At 36.8% G+C, this 18918-nt stretch overlaps 1 long non-coding RNA gene across 1 annotated transcript; it reads left to right on the forward strand.

The window, feature by feature from the left end:
- The first annotated feature begins 7068 nt into the window (after window positions 1–7068).
- LOC145611437 (uncharacterized) lies at window positions 7069–8611 on the forward strand. The gene is made up of 3 exons (XR_014106381.1): window positions 7069–7143; window positions 7233–7331; window positions 8420–8611. It is a non-coding gene; the product is annotated as an uncharacterized LOC145611437 (long non-coding RNA).
- Window positions 8612–18918: the final 10307 nt, after the last annotated feature.

An 18918-nucleotide genomic window follows, 5' to 3' on the forward strand; every position in this document is an offset into this window, starting at 1 on the left:
TAGATCATTTATTAGTTGGCTGAAGGATTATGTAATGAAAGAGCTCATAGATTCTTCGACTCCATTTTTTTTCTGATCGACTAAAGAGTTTGGCATTTGGACCCGATTTTAGTGCAACTTATTATTCAGCTTATGTTATTAACGGTTGCACATTTTACACGAGGTTTCAAGATGAACTTAGTACTATGCAGAATAGTGGGGTTACTTTAGAGGCTGAAGCTATGCATTTTGCTAGTGCTAAAGACAAGAATCCTGTGTGTGGTATGATGAACTATTATGGGGTCATCGAAGAGATTTGTGAGCTGCATTACTCTACGTTTTCAATACCTGTATTTAAATGCCAATGGGTCGACAATAACAATGGGGTTGAACATGATAGGTTTGGGCTTACATTGGTTAATTTGAAAAAAGTTGGTCACAAAGAAGATCCTTTCATCCTAGCAAGTCAAGCAAGACAAGTCTTTTATATGACCGACCCATCGAACAAGAGAATGTCAGCAGTTATAGCACCAAAGCCTCGACATGTTGTTGATGATTATGGCGAAGATAGTGTGTTGGATGATGGTTATGTTAGGAGAATGGAGCAAGGACACATTGAGGTTGATGTTACAGATGATATTTCAATATATGTTAGAGATGACCACAATGAAGGCGAGTGGGTTGAGAAAGAAAAAAAGGGGAAAAAGCGAAAGCGTGGACATAAATAGTCCTTATGTATTTGAGGTGTGTTTCACTTAGTAGTTGGTAACTTTAATTTTTACGAGTCTTTATTTGTTTATGCAACTTGATTTATAAATGTGTGCTTGTCAAAATCATTTCTCATTACCATCCATATATTAATATTTAATTAAGGTTATTGTTTTTATAGTATTTTATTTAGTTTAACTAACCAATTATATTTTTTCTTTTTATCTTTGCAACAGGTTGATGGCTCGGAAAAGAAAGCGAGTGCGTGAAACCGACAATTCTGACAACACCGAATGCGAGGAAGAAAGAGGTCGTACAGTGCTTAGAATGGTTGGGAAAGCTATCCATGCTGGCTCCAAAATCCCTTTACAATGGCATCCAACCAAAAGAATCCCTATTGGAAGTCATAGAGGTCATTTTTCCACCTATATTGGTGTAGTTGTGCGTGAAAGAGTAAGTATCACATACAACAAGTGGTTAGATGTTCCACGAGCAGTCCTAGATCATTTGTATGAGAATATCTCGGTAAGTAAACTAAGTTCATATGTTAAATAAAAGAAAAAAGTTTAAGGTTACTTATATATATATATATATATATAACATATGACATTATATGAATGTAGAGGGGGTTTCATGTCCTTGAAGGTCGCAAACGATGGATACTAAATCGAGCTTGTGTTCGATGGAGAGCTTTCAAGACTAGACTAAGACTTAGGTGGTTGTATCTCAAAGATGGATCAATTAACAATACACCACCTTTGAAATATCCTTTTATAACTCCGGATGATTGGGGGGCATTCATCACAGCTTGTAGTTCTAATGACTTCAAGGTGCTAGTTCATCATTATGGCATTACCTTTTTAATTTATTTTTTGCATGCCTTTATAAATTTAATGTTTATGTAAAATAACTTTGAATGTGAACTTAATTGCAGAAATTGAGTGAAAGTAATCGTGAAAGGTCTAAAAAGAAGACCTCAAAATATCGAGGTGGGAGACTTGGCTATCAATATTTTGAAGAAGAAATTGTAAGTATATGTTGCTTTTATTCTGCCCTTGATATTGGTCTATACTAAAGTGCCTGCTGTGATTTTAATCTTTAATATGTAGGTCCTTCCTTCAAACTCTTTAATATGTACAGTAAATCCATTAAGGCTTTGTGTTTTATTGCCTGCTTATCATTTAAAGACTGAACTTAAACATATCAACTAATTTGAACTGATCAAACTGATTTGCACAGATTGAAACTGGTTTTCACTAATAAACTGGAAAACGGAGTAGTCTCTCCTATGCTTGATGTTTATGCCTTTGGTGTTCTGTTTTTAGAGATGCTCACTGGGAGGGATGTTGCTAGTCTTTATGAAGGGGTTAAGGTTCATTTGTCAGAAATTTTAAGCCCTGTGCTGAGTGAGGATGGGAATTTGAGCTTGAAAGAATTTATGGATTCTTCCCTTGGGGAGGATTACCCTACTGATATTGCATATACTAAGCTTGTGCTAGTTGATAGTTGCTTGAGAAAAGATCCAGGAAAACGCCCTTTTATTATGGATGAAATTGTGCAGATTTTATCAAAAACCTTGACAACCTCACTGATCTGGGGATCCAGTACATCTGCTAGTGTCTTAAGCTTATGACAATCTGAAGAGTGAAGACTAGGTTTTTTTTTTTTTTTTTTTTTTTTTTTTTTTTTTTTTTTTTTTTTTTTTTTTTGCAGTGCTTGTTGCTTCAAATCACCTTATTACGCGTCTTACATTAGCTTTAAGCTTCTTTCCTTTTGTTTAGGTGAATATTTAAGGTTTTCTTATGTTGCCATATATGAAGTGTGTACAAGACTTGAATAAATAATATACATCATTAATATTTTTCTTAAAAATGAAGGTGATTGAAGTTGTAAATATTATGTCTTGATGTTAACCTTCTATCAAGAATTAGTTGGGGAGGCTAGGTATAAAGTAAGGGGAGAGAAATTAATCGGAGACTAGTGACTGAAAGTTGTTGCACATGTTACAAACTGTTAAAATACATTATTATGCCTGGCTTAAAAACGCTGATATATGCATTATGACTAGTTCTATTATTGATAAGGATAGAGAATTGATTTGACTCCCTTTGCTCTTTTTTATATTTGTATTTTGTAACAATTGTAAGAATTGAATGTAATATATAGACTGAGGAGTTTTTTTTACTCAATTTCGCGTAGAATTCTTGAAATCAGTTGATAAAAATAATTGGTTGTCCTTGCTGCTTATGGGCTCATCCCATTAATTATAATAACTTTGTTTACTTAGATGAGCTAACTTAATTTAAACTATTCCTTGCCCATTATTATACTTTTTGTCTGCATGGACAAGCTTATCACTTTATTTGAATTAGTAGCTGCTAGTTTTTGACTGTTTCTGATCAACTTGAAGCTAGTTAGAATCTATTTAACCATGAGTTAAGGCGGTTTTGAAGCCTTTTTATCATGACTTAGGTACTAGATTGATATTGTTTCTCTTTATGTACATCACTTCATCGGTGTTTGATGGAGTTATATGGTGGATAGGCTAGCGCCAGCTTGACTAACCTGATCCGCAGCCTCTGGCCTCTGGGTCCTTTCTGTTATGAGAATTTTCATCGATTTTGTTATTCATAGTGCATAGCATAAATAAACTGTGCGTTTGAGTTATGAGCAAGAGACAGATTGAAGAAACGATTTGAGAATGATATGTTAATAAGTGATGATAAATAAAGATAGATATCTGAGTCTGACATCATTTTATTCTATGAAGTTTTTCATAAAATGCAATCAGGTTACATGGGTTGAATATTCAGGAGTTTTTTTTTTGTTTATCAATTGGCATGATTCACACATCTAAAGACTCCCTGCGATTTTCCTTAATTTTTTCACATACTTGATAGTTTGCAAGCTAAGATAACCCAATTCAAGGGCTTGATTTTTACACTTTTACCTACTCTGTATTTCCCAAAAACTACCCAGCTTTACCAACCTAACTCTCTTGCTTTTCTCTCCAAATCTTTCAGCCTTCATATTCTACCATACCAGTCAAGAGAGTACATATGTCAGCCTTAAGAATAATACCTTACAAGGGGCTTAATCATTTACTTTGGATTCTAAGAACTAAATTTTACATTCAATAACATGATCCCTAGAAGACTTTCTTTTTTTTTTTTCTTTCTTAGTGAAACAATGGTCAGTTACAGCAATTAAATTAATCAAAGCTTAATCAAATTCATGACTTTATCGTTTTTCCTACTACTCTGACACTTTATTTGTTTCTAGATCATCATCTATCACATATCACAGCCCTAGCATTAAAATTATAATTCAATTCAGTGGAAATTCTTAAAATAGAATTCAAAACCCACCCCATATAAACACAGGGCAAAAAAAAAAGACACCATAAAAATAAAATATTAGTGTGTTTACCTGAAACAGAAAAATTGCAACTCCAACTGTATTAATCTCTAATCTAGCTTAATTTGAGCAACCAAGGAACCCAGATGAGCAATGTATCTACAAAAACAAAATGATAAAAGACTGGTCAATATGCCAAACTAAATAGTAGCACCACTGTCATTCTGAAATTAAACATGCCAGTTTCTGATAATAAAACATCCTGATGCACAAGTTTCTTGCTGATACTGATGCACAAGTATGTAACTGTACAACTGCTAGATTTATTTTCACCTAATTAATGTAACTAAATATAGTTCCAACTTAGTGATAATTGCATGTCTGTGTTAGGTATATACCTTTTTCAAAGTAGTTTATTTTATGATTTTGTATTTTCACAATGTAGGAGAAAGATCTCGAAAAGCAAGGAATACATGTCTCAAACGTGCCTCGACATTTGACTTGGATTAAAGCTCATTCTCACGTCAAGAATGGAGTTCTGACCGTTGACAATCCTGCTGATAAAGAAATCCATGATGCAATAGTAAGTTAGCAAACAATCTGATGCAATTTCTTGGTGTTTTGGTAAACACTTGCATGTAATATAAGTTCCTTTTCGGCTAAAAATAGATACTAACCCTTTATGATCTTGACCTCGTTTTACAGATTAGATTGGAGGCCCAAGTACAAAAAGGTGAAATAGTTGCTACAGGTCGAGATGATATTTTGGCAAGAGCTTTAAACAAACCAGAGCATGGAGGTTCTGTTAGGGCTGTTGGTTCAGGCATAACTAACAAGGAATACTTTGGATACAACAAACCAACCACACCTAGCGAATTACATGCTAGAATGAATGCAATGAACTCAAGGATGGCAACAATGACCAAGCAGCAAAACTTTATAATTTCCTTCATGATGTCATGCTTAACCCAAGAGCAACTAGGAGCATTCATAGCTGGTGGTGCTCAGCAAGGTGTTTTTGGTGGCGATCTTGCAAATTCAGGTGGGCTGTTTGGTGGGGAGGCAGCTGGTTCGGGTGGTTTCCTTGGTGCTTTTGGGAACCTTTTTGGTTCTGGTAACATCAGTGGTTCTAGTAGCCAAGGGGCAGCTGGAAATGGGTTGGATGCAGCTCATTTAGACAGCTCATTTGGTAATGGTGTCCCCCTTACACAACTCTTGATGGGAGGTATGGAAAGGCATGACGTTGAAGGGCATCACTTTGGACATGATTCACCTGTGGATAATTCTCACAAACAAGCATACACTGAGCAAAGAATTGCGACAAACCCAGAACCTCATTACACAAAAAGCCCAATCATGGACCATTCCAACTTCAGAACCTCGAGACAGCGGCAGAGGCAGAGGCATACCATGTTCCTTGGCCTGAGGTGAACCACATGAATCCAGTTGAGCATACTCCAATCCCCCCACATCAAAGTCAAGTTGTGAATACCAACAACAACTATACATTTCCCGAGGTATTACCAGCTTGAATGCAAGGCTTTGTTTTCAAGTCTCATATAATGCTAAGGTCATTTAAGCGAGATTTCATGTTTGATATCTGGTTGAGCCTTTTGTTTTCAGGGATGGAGTGATTGCCGCTTGGCAATTGAGGGAAGCGACAAAGAGCTACTAAGTTGTTGCTAATGGAAAAGTCTACATAGAAAACAACACAGAAGTTCTTAGTAATCATACCATGTCGTTGCCCCATGGTCATCGTCGAGTAACCATTACTAAAGATTTAATGCCTTCTGCTCCCTTGCCATGTCCCAATGATGAATTGATCTTTTTTTGTCAAGCTAAGAAGGCTTTCACAGCTTGGCCAAATCATTTGATACTCCCCCCACAGGTAAAGGAGCAAATCTGCATTCTTTTGCTACTATGCTGTTGCTACTGCTTCTGCATTCTGCATTCTACTAATACTTTGCAAAAAAAAAAAAAAAAAAAAAAAAAAAGCCAAAAAAAAAAATGGATAGTTTTTAAACTTATATGAATGCCAATACAAGAGTCAATTTGTTGATTTTCACAAATTTGTTGATCTTCCCTTTTAGATTCATGTGCAAGTTTTCTTCTTCTAAAGCTTACATGCGTGTTATTTTTGTGTGAAACCATATTATTAAGGCGGATAAGCAAGTAGATAAGGAGTTGAATATGACCACACCATCCCCACGATCAACATCCTCTCGAGCATCAACCACTCGTAGCTATGTTGTTACCGACAAGGATCGTGAGATGGTAACGTCTACTTGGATGCGTGTTATGAGAAAAAAAGCTATGGGAATGCAAAAGACGGGTGATACCATCTCCATAACTATCCCAGAAAGCATGTTTCTTAACGAAAATGGTTTGGATGTTTCACTTGACTTTGAAGACTTGCTTGATTGGTGTTTCCAAAAGGAGGTCGGGGAATCGCAAATGACTGTTTTCATGAAGTAAGTTTCCATAGAGTTTCGTTTCTAATTCTAATGTTGATTTTTTTTGGCCCTTTAACTAATAATATTGATATGGCTTCTCATGGGATTAGGCACCTAAAAGAACGATGTGAAAAAGAAGGTATCTCAGGAATGTATGGGTTTTGTGACTGTAATGTGCTTTCACCATTGACACCGACAACAGACGAGCAAGTTCGATGTAACTACTTAGCTCATGTTTTTGGAACCAATGAGGGGAAGAATGTTAATCCGTTATTCTTTGCTCCTTTTAATGATAAGTAAGTGTTCCTTTTTGTTTTAATGTGTTATGTTAAATCCACAAATTTTAATTGATACTATTATTTATTTTACAATGTCTAGTCTGCATTGGACGTTAGCGGTGATTAGTCCATGGAATGGGTTGGTGTATTGGTTAGATCCACTTGGAGCAGAAAACGAAATCAACTCATTTGCACAAAAAAATCATCAATGAGTATGTATTACTAAAATATTCATTTGATTAAATTGTGTTTTTCTTATTATCTAATAAAAATGATTTTGTAGGGGAATAATTAAATTCAGTATTAAGCATCGAAAAGATATCAAGAAAATTAAAAAAAATCCCAAAATTGGGTGGAAGCAACCACATGTAAGTTATTATTATTGTTAGCATATTTGATACTTAGTAGTGCAATAATAAAATCCAAAATTGTGTTGATGTTTATTTTTTTGTGACAGTGTCCTGTACAATCTGCATACACAAAGCACTGTGGATACTTTGTATGTCGCTATATGCTGGACATTATACAGAACAGAGTTTTATGGATTTCTGAGCAGGTATATTCATAGTACATGTCATTTTACTTGGTATTATTTAAGCCTATATGTAAACCCCTATGTCTGCCCCTTCTTCTTGTGTTTCCTATATGCTGTTTGATTGTTGTTGTTGTTGATAATCAAATACATTATTGGCCAATGTTTTGAATTCACATACGTGCCTAGGAGGAATGTTTTACCTAATAAAAAAAAGAGGGAGTACATTGACAATGCTAGCTGCTAGCACTGATGCACGCACAGGGCATCCAGCAGCTTAGCTTCTGCAATGGTTGCTTGTTGCTGCTGTGGTTGCTTGTGCTTCAATAGGTGCTTGAAATTCAGCTCACATGAGTCAGTAAAATTGAAGTGTAGTTGGTGGTTAATTTTTTTTTTTTTAGCAAACATAGTAAAGTTGAAAGATAAATGAAGCGTAATGATTTGCAAACAATGAACAGCATAGTGCATACTTTTTCACTTTGAAGAATGTCAGGTGTGTCACTGAGAACAGTTGTATTCTCTTCGACAACAACTATTAGAGGCTGCATGAAAATGTCCCAAAATTATGCATGAAAATGTTCTGTCACAGTACTTATTTTAGAGAATAATGCACATGATCAGTATATATATAGTCAGTTCACTTGTATATTTTGGTCTTTGGACATATAAACACCAACTGGCCTGGGCAACTGAACTTTGGCAATATACTCATGCAATGATGAGCAGCTAGTCAATATAAACTGAACTTTGGCAATATACTCATGCAATGCTGCTACTGCCTTTTTCTTGATAACTGAGCTTAATAGCTGCTGCAGACAAACTGAACTACCCAGTAGGTTTAAACTTTGCTGCTGCTGCCCTTTTCTTGATTCTATGCTACTGTGCTGCTACTGCCCTTTGTGCTGCTACTTCTTTTGTGCATACATAACCTAGCTAGTAAATTAGATTAGTGTTAGTCATGATACTATGTTATTAGTTAGCAAGAGTGATATGAATACATAACTCTTATGTAATTTTCTTTCTTTACTCATTTGGAAATCTAATTTGTTGTTATTTCATAATTATTATGCAATTATCTTTCTTTACTCATTTAGCAATGGCATATGTTGTAGATTTTTCCCAAAGACCCTTGCACATATTCTTCGGAAGATATTGACGAGATTAGAGACTTATGGATTCAATATGTTCTTGATCATGATGAGCCAGAAGAACCTTAGTGATTGGTGATTTCAGCATGATGAGTATAAAATTAGATTAGGGTAGTCATAATACTTGACAAATCTCTACATTTTGTATTTTGATACATTGGCTATTAGATAGTGTACATATATTAGTACTGTGTTGGATATATATATATATATATATATATATATATATATATATATATATATATATATATATATTTGTATGCATCTTAGATTTTGGAGTACAAATTTATTTGTATGCATATATATTTTTTATGAATGCTATTTGTATGTATATATATATTAGCAGGTTCAAGGATTTTTGGTGCAATTTTATAATATGGGATAGGATGTATACAGGTTGTGGACAAAAAAAAAAATAAATATATATATATATATATATATATATATATATATATACAGCTATTCAGGAAATTTTGGCGCAAATATATTAAATTCAGCAGGGGATTTAAAAATTCGATAAAAAAAAAAAAAAAAAAAGGTACTGAGAGACCGGTTATCATTAAAAGTGGTCTCCACACATGCAATTCAAAAATGAAACAGAGACCGCTTTTCTTTAAAAGTGGTATAATTTTTTCAAAAAGAGAGACCACTTATCTTTAAAAGTGGTCTTAATTTTTGAAAAAGAGAGACCGCTTTTCTGACAAAAACCGTCTCTTACGCTTTAACAATATTAAAATATCAACAGCCTAAAGAGACCGCTTTTCTTTGATAATAGGTCTTTTGTATTGCAACTTAAGACCGCTTATACACAAGCAGTCTCTTAGCCAAAGAGACCGCTTAGCTAGAGACCGCCTCTAAGGCAGTCTCTTTGGCTAATTTGGACGGGTCTCTTTGGCCGATTTTGTAGTAGTGCACCAAGGCACCACCCAACGAATGGAAAATTCTCTCTTTGCAAAGAAGACCTTCCAATCATCATATGACATGTTTGCAGAGATTCTTCTTCTTACGGACCAGATCATTGGGACTATACTTTCAATATCGTCGGGGGCATAAAAAAGTTATAAACGCTCCATCAACCAAATCTGAAAAAAAAAAATCAGTCGAAAATAATGCAGAACAGCACCGTGACACGGCAGAATGCACCGTGTCACGGCAGATATGTACCATGACACGGTGCCTGGTATGTGTCACGGGGGGCGTTTTTACCTGCAACAGTACTAGAGAGCCCTTCCTAATGGATTCGGTCAGCTTTTGCTTCGTCAAGGCCACGCAAAGTTTTTCCAAGGCAAGTAGGCATAGGAGATCTCCCAAATTCAACATGTTCAAGTACAGACGCTAAACAAGCATGTCCTACCCTACCGTTTGCAAATAAAAGCTTGTTAAACATGCAAAAAATATAATCCCTTCTACGGTATACGTGATAAGACTTAGAGACATGACGATTGAAATATAAATTCGCAAGCTTTTCTAGATCCACTTCATTACCACACACAATTTTATTTAATTTTGGATCTGTCAGATTCAGATGGCGTTCAAAGTCTTGGTAATAATACTCACGTAGGGTAGGCATTGCAATGAGATTTCTATCAGGAAAACAAAAGATGGCACCGAATTCCTCCGACAGGGGACAAATTTCATCATAATCAAATTTAAAACAATGAGTTTCTGGACTCCAATAATCTATAGCTGCCCTAAGAAAATCATATTCAATTGCTACATGCCTTAAGGCTTATAAGCCTCTGACATGAAACAATTCCTGCTCTCTTTTGTCCGCATTGGTCAAACAATAGGACCAGTCACACGATTAGGGACAAGGAAAGTAGGGAGCCGCCAACAAGTTTTTAAGGAACTTGTAAACCGTTCACAAATCATAAAAGGCAACCACGATAAGGGACAATGATATGCAACACGATTCACCCGTGAAGGTTACACCCCATTCATAATCCATGAGATTACTAACTCCATATGGTTCGGAACCACGAAAGGAGGATCGGGGATGATGGTACGAAGTGAGTCATGGAGTCACATTTCGCCCGTGTTGGCCTCTACTCGATTTATGTAGTGAAAAGTGATTCCTGCGATCTCAAAGACATGCAAACAAAATATTCAATTTGCTCCAAACTATCATTAAGCTAAATTGGTTGAATATTAATGCAACACATAATTCTAAAATATTTGTGATCACTTGAATTAATAACAAGATTAAAAAGGAACCTAAACCGGTTGTCCAAATTATCTTATTAGGCGTGATTTTCAATTACATATTCTCTTTAAACATGCAATATGGTGATCATAATAAATAATAGAACAAACATTAATATTGGAGGCAATTTAGCAATAAATTGTTCGTCAAATCAAATATGAATAATAAACCTAATCATGATACTAGTAATATAAAATAAAAATAAGAGTAATTAAGTGATTAATTACTCACTTTCCGCGTTTTCTTGAATTGCTACATCATGAAAAAACTGTTAGTAACTTCAATAAAAATAAATCAAATTGAAATTAAAATAAATAAATGTAAATTTGATTTGATCCAAACCCTCGGTCAATTATACCTTTCACGCCTTGGTTTAAGGACGGAACCTCGGGTTAAGTATGGACTCCTTGGAGAGCTTAAGGAAGAATGGTGTAATTAAGAATATAGGTTTAAGACTTAGAATATGAGAGAGAGAGAGAGAAGAGAATGATTTTTGGTGTAAACGAGAGAAAGAGAGAATGATTTGATGACCCGAACTGTAGAAAGGAGGGGGGTATTTATAGGGAAAATGAGCAGAGGGAACACACGGAACCCTAAAAAGATAAAAACCCTAAATAATAATGCCGCGACACTGCAGAAAATTGCCGCGACACGACAGAAAATTCCGTGACACGGGGGAATATTGTGTGACGCGGGAAATAATTAGGCTACAGGAGATAAAACGCGTGAACGGTTTACGCAGAAAGGACACGGAGCTGCCCCGTGTCACAGTATGTGTACCGTGACGTGGCAAAGTCCACCGTGGCATGGTACAGTATACCGTGTCACGGTGAAAAAATCACGAGGAGAATGACGCGGAAAAGCACCGTGTCACATTATGTGTACCGCAAAACGGTACAAACTGCCATGAAACGGTACCAAACACCGTGCTACATCACTTCCCCCGCGACGCGGTGGTTTTGTTGCTTGCGCGACGATTCCAGTTTTTTATGCGTTTTTAAAATTGCGATAACTTTTGATTTGTAACTCGGAATAAGACATATAATATATCATTGGAAAGCTTATCAAGTATAATTTTTAACCCAATTATAATCAGGTAAAAATAATTTGTATATTTTAAGTTATGGCTATTTTAGTAGAAGGGTGTCGATTTTGGGCCGAGTTTAGTGTTTGGCTCATATCTTCTTCGTTTTAAATCGGAATTGTGCTTATGACATATTGTTGGAAAGCTTATTTCAAGGCCTATCCAACCAAATAACAATTGGATGAAAATTATTAAGCCACAAAAATCAGTTTCTCTCGGTTTTGCGATGTGGACACGAAAAGTGGAAAACAAGTTATGGTTTAGGGAAATGAGCTAGGAAATGGATTGGTTTATGAAATGTATTGAATGGAAACATGGATTTAATTACTCCAAAGATTAAATACTTAAATCGACCAATAATAATGGCGGTGAAAGGTTGTTCATCATCACGTTTGGTTTTGGGGAGACATTTTTAGGTGTCTACAGAAGCCCCCACTTTGACTGAGTTTGTAGAAACGTCAGTTTCGAAAACGATAGTCAAAGTAGTCGATAGGAACGGAGAATAATTTAAGATGTTCTGCGATCCTAAATCACTTTCTATACGCCGACACTTGTAGAAAAATGTTAGTTCTACAGATAAAAAAGTAAAGGGATAGAATGCTTATCTGACACCAGTGTATCAGTGACAAATGAGTTTGGTAGATTCCTATGCTTGAAGGAATCCACCGGATGACGTTTTTTTGAGATACTTTCCATGCCTAAGGAAATTTGAATGATGAGTTTGGTAGCTTTTTATGCTTGAAAAAATCTACCGGATGATACTTTCCATGCTTGAGGAAAGTCAACATATGAATTTGGCGGTTTTCTATGCTTGAAGAAATCCACCGGATAATACTTTCCATGCTTGAGGAAAGTCGACATATGAATTTGGCGACTTTCTATGCTTGAAGAAATACACCGGATGACACTTTCCATGCTTGAGGAAAGTCGACATATAAATTTGGCGGCTTTCTATGCTTGAAGAAATCCACCGGATGACACTTTCCATTCTTGAGGAAAGACTTATCTGATGATGAGATTGCAAGTCTCTTTGTATCGAGAACCTTGCATCGTGAAATGATGGTGGTTTGATTGTCCCCGAACATGGGCTGTAGATGGTTCGCTTGTCCCCAAACGTGGGTTGTAAATGGTTTGCTTGTCCCCGAACGTGGGCTGTAAATGGTTCGTTTGTCCCCAAACGTGGGTTATAGATGGTCCGCTTGTCCCCGAACATGGGCTGTAGATGGTCTGTTTGTCCCCGGACGTGGGATATATATGGTCTGCTTGTCCCCGAACGTGGGCTGTAATTGAGACCTGCAAAATAAAATTTGCCAAGGGACTCGTATAAACTATGATTGACTTGACCAACTAACTTGACCAAGTTTGACTTGACACGACATGACATGTATACAACTTGTGGTTGTGTGTGTATATGGTATGTGTGTGCAAATACAAGCAACAGAAAAATGCAAAAGCAAAAATTTTCTATCATTTTTGTCATGAAACGAGTGGAAGGTACTGACTTTCTCCCGAAAAAGAAAGACGTGAAAAATGAAGTTTTGTTTTCGAGCTTCCCTCGATAAAAAATTTTGAAAAAGAAAATAATGAAAAAAGGAAGAAGTTTTGAACTTCCTCCTTAAGCAAGACGAAATGAATCGTATGGGTTGAATTGCTTGTCTTGAAAATAATGTATGCATGATGCATGTTCTTAGGCCAGGAGGCTAAGGACAATTACATCATGTGACACGATAGATGAATGAACTTAGGTAATGGAGCTAAGAATCATATATGGTGTAAAGAAGCGATCTTGAACGTCACTTAGGTCTTGAAGCTAAGCATGATATGCGATGCATGAAGCAATGAATATTGCTTAGGTCAGGAAGCTAAGAAAGTATACAATGTTTTTTCTAATGAATGTTATCTTGAAAGATGATGAAACATGCACAGTGGGGAAACAAGATTTCACGATAAAGGGTTCCTAAGGGAAAGATGATATGGCTATGTATGTGTGAAAGTGATACTAAAGTGAGGTTGCAAAGGCTATGGTGATGTAAGGAGATGTGAGAAGAGTTGAAATGGTGACCCTTTAGGCTAGGTAGGCTAAATGATGTGGGTTCAAGCCCCCAAGTTAGCTCTAGATGGATAGCGTCATAGGGGTAAGCATTGGATATTCTTCAATTCGATCATGCATATGAATGTGGCCGCACCTCAATGTGAGGTTGCCAACGTATCCGTTAGGAATCAGGCAGGACGTAGCTCTAACCGAATTTTGCACAAGTGTATGTACACCTCAAAGTGGTCTTCCAAGGGTTGTAATGTGGTTAAGCTGATGGTTCAACGAAGAAAGGGGTAAAAGGCTCAAGACCCGTGAGAAGCCCCCAAGATATGCAATTATGTATAAGACTTTGCAAGTTTTATTTTCAACATTTTTTTTTTGAATTTCTTTTTTTTATTCTTTTAAATCAATGTAGGCAATCTCAGATCATGCGGTCCATCACTCACTTAGCATTCCTGTTTCTCAGGCACAGTACCAAGCACTTGATAAGAGACGCAATTCGAGACGTGTTCGTATCAAAGACATTGGAACACTTGCCTTTAGACATTGTTTTATTGTTCCTTTGATGCGTTTTTTTTATTTTTTAACTTTCTTTTTAAGTGTTATACAATTATACATCTTCCAATCCCACGGTCAAGTGAATGTGGGTTGAAGAAATGAAGGCCAAACGTTAGACGAGGTTCAAAATGGTTGATGAAAAAATGGAATGTGATTTAACGGTTAACAAGGAATGACAGGGTTGCAAAGGTGCCTCATGTCATTGGTGTACCTTTTGTTTAGTTCAGTAATAGTTTTTTTTTGTGTTTTTTTTTTCGGAGAATAAGTGAATGAAAAATGCTATGATCGAGATGTAAAGGAAAGTTGCTCATTTTATTAATGGAAAAGGTGAACGAAACACATGAAACATATAAAAATTCGAAATGGAAAACCTATGCTAGACATGAATGGGGGAATGGAGATGAATGATAAAGAAAAAAAAAAGAAATCATGAAATCTTGCACAAAGGATCTGATGTGCGCCTTGTGTTCATTACTTCTTGCCGCTTGGAGGGACAGGAAGTTTGTTTGCATCCACCAAGTCTTGAATGATGTCCTTCAAATTCCAACATTGCTCCGGAGTATTGCCCCTTCCTTGATGGTACTTTCAATGGGCATTGGGATTCCATTTGGCGCTCCTTTCTTCAGGTTTTGGCTCTGGAAATGGCCCAATAGGTGTGATCAAGCCTTGACCGTAAAGGCGATCAAAGGCCGCATCATAAGTCATTCCTAAAGGAGTGTAAGTTCTTTTTTTCTTGGGCAATGGAGCATCAAGAGCTAACACTTAATTGAGATCAACTTGGCTTATATTGTTGGTAGTATTTTCGTGCTTAGAAGACGAAGAAGAAGGATGGTCATTCTTCTTGTTTTTCCAAGTGTTATTATTGTTACTACCAGCAGTCTTAATTAGCTCATCCTCGATATTGATGCTTGTAGGCGTCGTTTGAAGTGCGCCTACGTAAAAGCATATGGTGAATATTCTTGGCAATCATAGGAAGTGGGAATTGACATAATACAATTAGGGACAAGTAAAGTAGGGAGCCGCCAACAAGTTTTTAAGGAACTTATAAACCGTTCACGGATCATAAAAGGCAACCACGATAAAGGGACAACGATAGGCAACAACTATTGACCCGTGAAGGTTACACCCCATTCATAATCTATGAGATTACTAACTCCATATGGTTCGGAACCACAAAAGGAGGATCGGGGATGATGGTACGAAGTGAGTCATGGAGTCACATTCGCCCGTATTGGCCTCTACTCGATTCTTATAGTGAAAAGCATTCATGCGATCTCAAAGGCATACAAACAAAATATTCAATTTGCTCCAAATTATTATTAAGCTAAATTGGTTGAACATTCATGCAACATATAATTCTAAAATATTAGTGATCACTTTAATTAATAACAAGATTAAAAAGGAACCTAAACCGGTTGTCCAAATTATCTTATTAGGCATGATTTTCAATTACATATTCCCTTTAACATGCAATATGGTGATAAAAAATAGTAATAGAATAAACATTTATACTGGAAGCAATTCAACAATAATAGCATTAGTCAAATCAAATAATAATAAAAACCCTAATCATGATATTAGCAATATAAAATAATAAGAGTAATTAAGTGAATTCATTACTCACTTTCCGCGTTTCCTGGAATTGCTACATCATGAATAAACCGTTAGTAACTTCAATAAATATATAAATCAAATGGAAATTAAATTAAATAAAAAGTAGAGTTAATTTGGTCCAAACCCTCAGTTATTTATACCTATCACGCCTTGGTTTAAGGACGGAACTTCGGGTTTAGTATAGACTCCTTGGAGTGCTTAAGGGAATAATAGTGTAATTAGGAATATAGGTTTAAGGCTTAGAATATGAGAGAAAGAGAAGAATGATTTTTGGTGTAAAAGAGAGAAAGAGAGAAGGATTTGATGCCCTGAACTGTAGAAAGGATGGGGGTATTTATAGGGAAAATGAGCAGAGGGAACACACAGAACCTAAAAAGATAAAAACCTTAAAAAATGTTGCCACGACACGGAAAAGAACACCGCGACACGGCAAAGAATACCGTGACACGGGGGGAACTGGAGTGACGTGGGAAAAAATGGAGTGACGCGGGAACATTTGACCTACGGGAGTAAAAACGCGTGAAGGGTTTACGCGGAAAAGACACTGAGAAATTATGTGACACGGCACACATACCATGACGCGATAGAGTCCAATGTGGCATGATATAGTACACCGTATCACGGTGAAAAACGGACGTGGAAAGGACGCGAAAAAGCACCGTGTCAGGGTATGTGTACTGCGACACGGTACAGATTGTCGTGACGCGGCAAAGTCCACCGTGGCACGGTACATTACACCGTGTCACGGTGAAAAAAGCATGTGGAAATGACGCGGGAAAAGCACTGTGTCACGGTATATGCACCGCAACACGGTACAAAATTTCGTGACACGGTGCTATATGCCGTGCCACGTCAGATATTGCCGCGTCGCGGCAATGTTGCTGTTGCGCGGCAATTCCAGTTTTTTTTTATGCATTATTAAAAATAACATAACTTTTTATCCATAACTTGGAATAAGGCATATAATATATCATTGGAAATCTTATCAAGTCTAATTTCTAACCCAATTAAAATCAGGTCAAAATCATATGGAGATTTTAAGATATGGTCGTTTTAGTAGAAGGGTATCGGTTTTGGGCCGAGTTTAGTGTTTGGCTCATATCTTCTTCATTTTAAATCTAAATTGGGCGTATGATTTATGGTTGGAAAGCTTATTTCAAGGCCTATCCAAAAAAATATTAATTGGATTTATTAGGCTTAATATTCAGTTTCTCTCGGTTTTGCGATGTGAACACGAAAAGAGGAAAACAAGTTATGGTTTAAGGAAATGAGCTAGGAAATGGATTGGTTTATGAAATGTATTGGATAGAACATGGATTTCAGCACTCCAAAGATTAAATACTTAACCCAACCAATAATGGAGGTGAAAGGTTGTTCATCATCGGGTTTGGTTTTGGGGAGACATTTTTAGGTGTCTACAATGCCGATGTCGTATACAACTTCGAAAGTGTTCAGTGGAAAAAATTTGAGATGTTCCCTATATTTGTGAGTAACATTTTGAATAAAGAGGCAAACCATCTCCCTTTCTTTGGGAGGATCTACCAAGAGTGAATTTGTTTCCCTCACCTGTTCAGATAAGCGGTGAAGCCTTCATTCTCTTTCTGTTTGAGAATGGAGAGTTCACGTTCAGAAGTTTTAGTTTGAATGTTACACTTGTAACGATTCATAAAACTGTCGGTGACATCTTGCCAAGTCGCAGTACACTTGGTATCTAAGGAATAAAACCATTGTTGGCAAGCATGTTCTAAGGAGAGAGGGAACACCTTAGGGAAGAGTGTCACGTCCAATCCCTTAAGAGCCATGGTTGAAGAGAACGCTTTCAAATGGAATATTGGATTTTCATTAGGCTTGAACTTTGAAATATCAGCAGTGGAGAACTTTTCAGGGAGCGGAGTCTGTCTTTCACATCCAAAGGAATGGGAGGCTGTTCCACATAAGTGAAATCCTCATAAATCTTACTTATGTGTTCCTTCAATATGTCAAGGGTAGAAACAGTGACCTTGTTTTATTCCATGGTAGTGACCCTAGTGGTAAGGGTTTCCATCATGGCAGACAGTGCCTCGATTGATTTGTTGTTGTTCTCAATATCTTCCTTAGTGGCCATTGAAAGTTGATAATTAGTGTGGAGATGACAAAGTTCTCTTTGACCGCCTCTTGGATTTAAGAGATTGTTGCAGTAATGACTCAAACCGTATTAATCTACCCCTGCTCCTTGACCAAGTACTGTGAAATAAAACAATTCACTTAATTGTTTGACTCATTGTCAAGATAGGGAAGGAAGGGAAAAAATAGACATTTGAATATAGGTGAGAATAAACTCCACTCATTTTTTTATTATGACGAAAAAAAAGGTGCATGAACCTAGTATACGATCATAAACGACATGGTGCACGACTGAGTCAGATAAATAAAGTGTGTGGACTATACTTGAATTGTGAGTGATTAAGTGATGTTATAAGACTTGCGGTATGATCGTATGGCTAGACATGTGAACAGTAACCAAAATGGCTGACATGTGGACCAAATTAGCACGGAAGACCAAAATAGGGGCTGACTGGACTTAAACTTGGGCACCGTGTCACGGCGCAACTGTCGTGTCACGTCAAACCTGCACTGTGGCGCAGTACAGGCCGCCGTGACGCGGCGTTTTTTGCCATGTCACGGTAATCAATTCCAGTTTTTTTTTCTCAATTTTAGAGTTTGTGCTAATTACTAAGTGAGTACGTTCCCTTGGCAGTTGTTAGTCGTAAAATAATCCACCATAGAGAAAGACAGATCGTTAAGGTTAGGATCAAAACGACCAAATATACACACATAGGACACGTAGGCACAATGATGCAAAGAATAGTTTGCAACCTAAGGTTTAGTTCTATGTTCTACTATGGCCAGGTTTTATTTGGTGTCAAAAGGGTACCATGGTTAAGAGTTTAGACGCGTTAGCAAGGCAGCCTCCCTCGAGGGTGTATGCG

This window comes from Chenopodium album, chromosome 3, assembly GCF_948465745.1.
Source record: "Chenopodium album chromosome 3, dcCheAlbu1.1, whole genome shotgun sequence".
Taxonomy (NCBI): domain Eukaryota; kingdom Viridiplantae; phylum Streptophyta; class Magnoliopsida; order Caryophyllales; family Amaranthaceae; genus Chenopodium; species Chenopodium album.